Raw genomic sequence first — 7,570 nt, 5'->3', positions numbered from 1 at the left:
CTTCTGTGTTGCCCAAGTTACACCATTCAGCAGCAAGTAGCTGTAGTGTTAAGTTTGCATGTTAAGGCTTTCGTGGAATGTACTGAAATGTGTCCTTCAGCATGTCCAGTTTTAATAGCTAACTTCTCACAAACTGAGAATTCTGCAAAGCATCCAGAAATCTCATGTGTACTAGAATTTTAAATCCAATATTTTTGCTTATGTACATAAGACAAATTGGAGTTATTTTCTTTTTTCTTTTTTTTTTCCCAAGCCAAACTGTATCCATCTTCATTAAAGATACTTTCCATAAACAATCATGGTATTTCAGGCAGGAAGTGGGCAGTCATTAACAGTATACAGCAACTTTCAAACTCCCTTCTTCAACGGACTACCAAAAATCAGAAAGCCACTATAAAACTCAACGAAGTCTTCATCTGATGCTCTGAACAGGGAAAGTTTAGAGTGAGGGTTGACATTTCACATTTAGCATGTTGTTTAACAACTTTTCATGAGCTGACCCTTTCAGGAAGTGAAATGAAAATGGCAGAATTTATCTTAAGATCCACAATCTAGAAACAGGAACCAATGCTCTTTTGACAGGTGCCATCTCAGTGGCATCACTGGAAGTCCAGATTGCCTGACACACTGGTTATCAAGGATTGAGGGTCAGGTCCCAACAGATGTCTGGATTTTAGGGAGTTAAGTCTCTGCTGAAAGATGGAAAGGGAGTGAGGACATAAAAATGAATTTGTTTTTCCATACCACAAGGCTTTTGTGCCAAGGTGAACGTATGTGCAAAATCAGGGAATCTCTCCTCCTGGGAGCCAAAAAGAAGTCCCTCAAAACTAGAAGAGAAACGTGTTTTCCCTACATCAATCCAGCTTCGGAGTCATTCTATTAGTTACATATGCCCCTTCCCCCTAAAATGCCAATGAAGTGTTCTGTGTGCTAAAAACATAGCTTAAAAAAAGTAAAACAAGATTCTGCATTTTTATAAAACTTGATCAGAATAGTATTTCAAACTGTACAGTCACCAGAAGTACACACTTATCAAAAAGGCACACACTCCACTTGGCATCTCCAGCACCTTCAGCTTTCTGTGCCTGGTCTGTTTTGGCATCTCTCTTGTCTGCAGAGTTATTCCCCTCCTTGCCTGCATCAGCTTTTCCCTTTTTCCCTTTGAGTACCTTCTCTCTCTTCTTTGCAGGGACCTTTTTAGGCTCGGGCTTTGGCTTTGGAGGAGCAGGTTTAGCAGACAACCTCGCGCATCTTCTCTGGTTCATCCTTCACCTTGGCTTTATCTCCTTCAGCCTTTCTCCTGGGCATGGTGGCGGCGACAGCGGCTGGACGTAGGCTCTGGGCACAGGATGCAGCGGCACGCAGTCTTTGGTCGGTCCGGGGGTGGTTCTCGCCTCTTCTTATTCACACTGTTGCTGGAGTTATTTTCAAGATGTCAGAAAGCACCTTTAGATCAATTGTCACTTTATGCCTATGGTTGAATAGAACAAATTTAAATGTAAGGAACTTGGCTTGGCTCTATTAGCTCTGCAAAGACACTATCTGTTTGATATAACCATGACGTCCAAGAGAATGTGCCTCTCAAGTCTGTAGCTGTAGGGAGCTTAACTGTCCGAGGGCCTAGCAGCAGTGCTCTGAAATTCACATAGATTCTTGCGCTGATGGACAACCTCAGGCTACTCCCAAAGTTTGAGTATGGCAGGATACCAACGCAGGCCTGTTCCTGGGAGATGCAGCTGTCCTCTGATGCACAGCTTTGGCTTGAAGACTCTTCATCTGCCTTGCCTAACTGCCTAACTTGCCTTAAATATACATGACAATTTGAAATGCTGCCACACTAACTAATTAAAATTTACCTCCCTTTTTTATTATTATTTTTTTTAGCAGTATCATGGTTTAATGACTCTGTAAGCCTCCCTTAGCTCTCTCCCCATTTTCTCTCACAGGTTTTTCCTCTGTGAGATTTCTTCCTCATTAAATTTTATTTTGGTGCCTGCTTCTCAGAGAATCTAGAGTAATATGACAACCAATTCTTATATTCTGAAGTTTAACAAAAAACTCCATAAATATGTAGACCTTTTATTTTTATTACAATAAAGTGCATTGTTGTTACAAAATATTTGAGAACATCAGAAATAATTTTATAAGTAATTTCAAATAATTACATGAATAGAGAAGCTATAAATTATAAACTTAAAAAAGTACTCACTATATCTTGGTATCTAAAGATATAGAGATAAAATATAGAGTTTACCTCCTTATCACATCTATTAAAATTATCAATAGGAATAAATGACTTAACACTTTTAAATGTTTTTGCAGGGTGATTACATTAGCATGTAATCCATAAAAGTTAAATATCAACTTATTTTATATTGACAGTGTAAGTATAACCGTATTTCAAATTTCAAGATTGTAATGATATATTCATGTATTTTTCTTTTCCCACTAGAAATCTAGACTAACACTACACTATAAATTCCCCATTAGTCCTGATTTCCTTGAGGATAGAGACCATGATTATTTTACTTTGCATTTCAAGTACTAGTAAAGACCAAATTCAGAGTAAGTGCATAATGAAAGTTCTCACACCTTCCTACTCAAATTGTTGTCCAGGGGCCAGGATTATTAGCATCACTGGAAAGTTATTGGAAATTCAGGATCTAAGATTACCTACAGGACTACTGGTTCCAAATTGGCACTTTATCAAGATCTCTAAATGGTTCATGTACACATTAAAGTGTAGGATGAAGTGATACAGAACCCTTGTCTAACCTTTCTATTTCTTCTTTCCTAAGATAATCTCAGCTTTAATCAAATAGTCTCCTCTGCCTTATAGCCATTTATTTTGGGAAAACATTTATTTAGAAGAGAAGCCATATTTGTCTAAACTGGTGATGGCATAATTCTGTTTGAAATAGATTTGTTTGGCCAGGCGTGGTGGCTCACTCCTGTAATTCCAGCACTTTGGGAGGCCGAGGCGGGTGGATCACGAGGTCAGGAGATCGAGACCATCCTGGCTAACATGGTGAAAACCTGTCTCTACTAAAACTACAAAAAATTAGCCGGGCGTGGTGGCGGGCACCTGTAGTACCAGCTGATGGGGAGGCTGAGTCAGGAGAATGGCGTGAACCCGGGAGGTGGAGCTTGCAGTGAGCCGAGATCGCGCCACTGCACTCCAGCATGGGCAACAGAGTGAGACTCTGTCTCAAAAAAAGAAAAAAAAATTGATTTGTTTATTCGTAAGTCAATGAGTTAAAAGGGAAAATCTGCTGGAAGGAGAACTTCTGGCCAAGGTGTTTCAATAAGAATAAAAACCCTTTTCTTATCTCTGGATGTTGTTGTATATTGGATCTTTAAAAGACTCTCAAGAAGTCTATATTGTATATTGGACCTTTAAAAGACTCCCAAGAAGTATCTTAGCTTTTTTCTACTTGTCTGATAGTGAAGCCCAAAGAAGAAGGAAGATGGAACCATGAAAATCAAAAGACAAATGGAAACAGAGCCCTGACCTATTGTAACTGTCATGGCATTGGTGGAATTCTTGTTATATGAGATAAAACAAAGAAACAAATTGAAACAAATTGAAACAAAGCAACAACACAAACTTACATGTTTAAGTAAACTAAAATTGAAACTATTCATTTTTTTGTTATTTTTTTTTAATGTTGCAGCTGAGGGGATTCTATTCCATACAAGTTTTGAAAGAATGAATGAATGACAGGAAATGAAAATACAAGTTCTGTTGCTGGGTAGGGAAAGAAAATAACCATCATTAGTTTTATAGTCATGGTTGCATATTTTTCTCTGCTCAAGTGTTTGTTTTATATTTATTTTTCTGTATTAAAATTCACCACAGTTCTTTTTCCTACAAATACATATTACTTCTAAATAAAATCAAATATTCTGTCACAAGAAAAAAAATTGAACATATTTATCATTGAAATGTTTGGACAATTCAATGAGAAAACAAAAGCAGTTAAGTTCGTTATTTATCTTAGAACAATGGCTATCCTAAATAATATTTTACTTTTTAACCAGAAATATTTTTATCAGTTAAATAGTCTAAGAAGCCTTTATTCATATAGATATGTACCTCTTGAATTATCTTTATACATTGGTACAATGGTGAGATGAATTTCATGTACTTTTAAGAAGTAATATAGGATAGAATTTGAGACATTATCATCATTGTCATTATTATTTTTATGTTAGTTGGCCTTTATTGTGTACATGAAACACTAGGTACTATTCTACATGCTTTACAAGGGTTAACATATTTAAACCTTGCAACAGCTTTATGAGCCTGGTACACAACAATTATTGTCTCCATTTTTTGGATTAAGATGTCTCAACTTTGACACTGCTGATATTTTGGGCTGGATAATTATTTATTGTGGGAGGTGCTACTGTGTACTGCAGGATGTTTAGCAGCTTTACTTGCCCCTGCCCTCTAGATGGGTTGAAAACCAGTTTTACAGATTAGGAGAATCAAGCATTGAAAGTATGCAACCCAAATTTCCCATTAGGACTACTGCAGTCATTCCCTCAGCTGCTATATGTTTTGGAGCCATCAGATGAGTCTGTCCTTGGGAATTGTTTACATATGACCTATCATAGAGTTATACATATAATAAATGGTAGAGTCAGGATCCAATCTCATGCTGGATCAGGTTTCCATGCTCTTAGCTATTACGCTATGTTGCCTGTCTTATACCTATCATTAATGGAAAGAAGACAGCAAGTGGAAATGAAAAGCTATTCGTTTTATTCTTGTCATTTCCTCCGCCTAAAATGCCTTGACTTCCCTACATGTGTTTGATTGATCCCATTCATTAACTTATCCTTGTCTCATCTTATATATGCCAGTTGAGATTTCCTGTTATCTGTAGGCTATTTGACCTACTACCAAGCCAAGTAGAATATCAGGATATCTTACTTCATAAATCAGGGAGGGTTAGAGATAGATGTAGCTGCTCCTTGCCTGAATGTCGATGCCCTGAATTTTGAACTCTGTGATGTTTCACCTCAGATGAGAAATTTATCCATTAACCTTTCCTTTAATTTCAAGAAGCTTCCCTTTCTCCTTCCTCTAAACAAAATGCTCATCTTCTCTATCTTTAAAGTTCACATACATAAACGTAAAATAAATGAACAGAAACACTAAAAATCATTGAGTTTCCTTCTCTTTAAAAAATATCTTCTCTCTCTTCCTGTTTATCATCACACTTGGTGAAAACATTGCCAGTGATTGTTATACTATGTAGGTCCTGGTCATCCCATTAAAATCTGACTTCTTCCTTATTTTCACTTGTTAGGAACAGTGTTTGCCATTGGAAGCCAAAACCTTATTGACTTCTTTTCAGTTCAATTACTCTGCCACCCCTCTAAGAATGTGATAAGGATGGACAAACACTCCATTTTGACACTCTCATCTTCCATGGCCTGTGAGATTCCAGTCTCTCCTTTTAATCTGACTTAGCTGAATGCTTTTTAAAATAAGCCTATTTTTCACTATTTTCTCTGTGCATTGAGGATGTTAGTGTGGACAGCTTGTGTTCTTATGTCAGGTCTTCATCTTGAGCCGTCTCTTCTAAACTGCCATGGCTGAAACAAGCATACATATTCATGTGACTTCAGAAATCTGTATTTTTTTAGCTTCAGCTCTACTTTTGAGTTCTATAAGAAGCTAACAGTTCTACAAGAAGCTTCCACTAAAAATCAAACACTGAATTAAATGTTCTAAGAATATCAAATAACTTAATTCACGCAGCGATTCTATAAGGTAGGTAGAATTATCCTCTCTGTACTTCCAGTGCCAGTCAGAGTGACTATCATGTGGCAGTTGTTGAATGATAATGCCTGAATTAAACGATTCTTACCTAAATCATCTTTACAGCAATATCTTTAGATACCATCCTCCATTAAAATACCACCACAAGGACATTAAGCAGAGTGCTATTCCAGAATAAAAAGCCTGAACTTGTGAACTTCTGTACCTTTGCATATGCTGTTGCCTTGGCTTGGAATGCCACTGTTTGTTGACAATCCAGGTATTTTTTAAGATTCAAATTGTTTCTATGATGTTTTCCCCTAAATTCCATTTTCTTTCATCATGACCCTTTCCATATTTGCTAAAGAGAGTTAGTCTTTTCAGTCTGTCCTATCTCCAAATTTCTGTGTGTATATATATATATATATATATTATTCTGTGTATAAATATATATATATATATTTAAGTTCTGGATACATGTGCAAAATGAGCAGGTTTGTTACATAGGTATACATGTGCCATGGTGGTTTGCTGCACCTATCAACCCATCATCTAGGTTTTAAGCCTCGCATGCATTAGGTATTAGTCCTAATGCTCTCTCTCCCCTTGCCCCCCTCCCCCTGACAGGCCCCAGTGTGTGATGTTACCCTCCCTGTGTCTATGTGTTCTCATTTTTTAGCTCTCACTTATGAGTGAGAACATGTGGTGTTTGGTTTTTTTTTCCTGTGTTAGTTTGCTGAGAATGATGGCTTCCAGCTTCATGGTATATGTATTCATAAAAGCATGCTTAAGTTCTGTTTTGAATTGTGTCTTCTTTAATCCTTTCTTCTACAACTCTGCACAGTTTTCATCTAGCATGTTTTTAGCATGAAGTAAATATTCCACTAAATATTTCAATTGAATTAAAATCAAATAATTATCTAAAGCAAATACCTACTTTTATGTGTCTTATTGTTCTATGTGTATATATTCTCTGTGCATTGAGGTACCTCTGTTACCAGTTTGTAATCTGATTTATCAACGTCCATCAGTTAGACATAGTACTTATAGAATAAATGTATGAATGAAGGACCCACATCATTCCGAATGTGTAAGGTGTTGGTTTTATTATTCAATGATTATTTTATATTAAACATTTAATTATTGAAGTAGTTGAAAGTGGAGTCTGAGTAGGAAACCTGAACCCAGAGGTATAAGCATAAAGGTATTAAAGGCTCATTTAAACATTTATCTCACTATCTACTAATTGAAGGATTTTAAATTACTAGCAAATATCATAAATAGTCATTATCATGTGTAATAGGGCTAGCATTCGGATACGACAAAATTCAGTCTTTATTTAACAGGATTCAACCTTTACATGGAAAGATTCCTGCTTTTGATTAAGAACGAATTCAAGCATTATTCAGAGACAATTATGTGAAGCCTAGATATAATTCATCTGTATGTCTTTTTGGAATGCAAGTGCTTGAAGTAAAATCTTGAAATAAATAATAGGAGCAGAATTCCCAAATGATAGATACCTTAGTATCATAATAAGTAGAGTTCTATTAAGAAGGAATTAGAAAATATGCAAATTTCTTCACATCTATGCATACTTTAAAAAGTCTTAATAAAATTACACATTTAAATCAGAGTAAGAACATTTTAATTTCTAGTAAGGGGAAGAAGAAATATAACAACATTTTTGTCTATAATATGGTCTATAATGGAATTACAAAGAACATTTATAAATATTTTATAAAATTAGAAAATATACTTACTTAGAAGTTTATAATTATGTGTAGTATACTGCAA

General features: G+C 35.9%; 1 pseudogene; it reads right to left on the bottom strand.

Moving 5' to 3' along the window:
* Positions 1-986: 986 nt before the first annotated feature.
* LOC115837355 lies at positions 987-1,308 on the bottom strand (annotated as a pseudogene).
* Between the last annotated feature and the right edge of the window lie 6,262 nt (positions 1,309-7,570).

This window comes from Nomascus leucogenys, chromosome 11 (genome assembly GCF_006542625.1).
Source record: "Nomascus leucogenys isolate Asia chromosome 11, Asia_NLE_v1, whole genome shotgun sequence".
In the NCBI taxonomy this organism is placed as follows: domain Eukaryota; kingdom Metazoa; phylum Chordata; class Mammalia; order Primates; family Hylobatidae; genus Nomascus; species Nomascus leucogenys.
The sequence above is the reverse complement of the archived record's forward strand: the minus strand, read 5'-3'. Positions and strand labels throughout refer to the sequence as shown.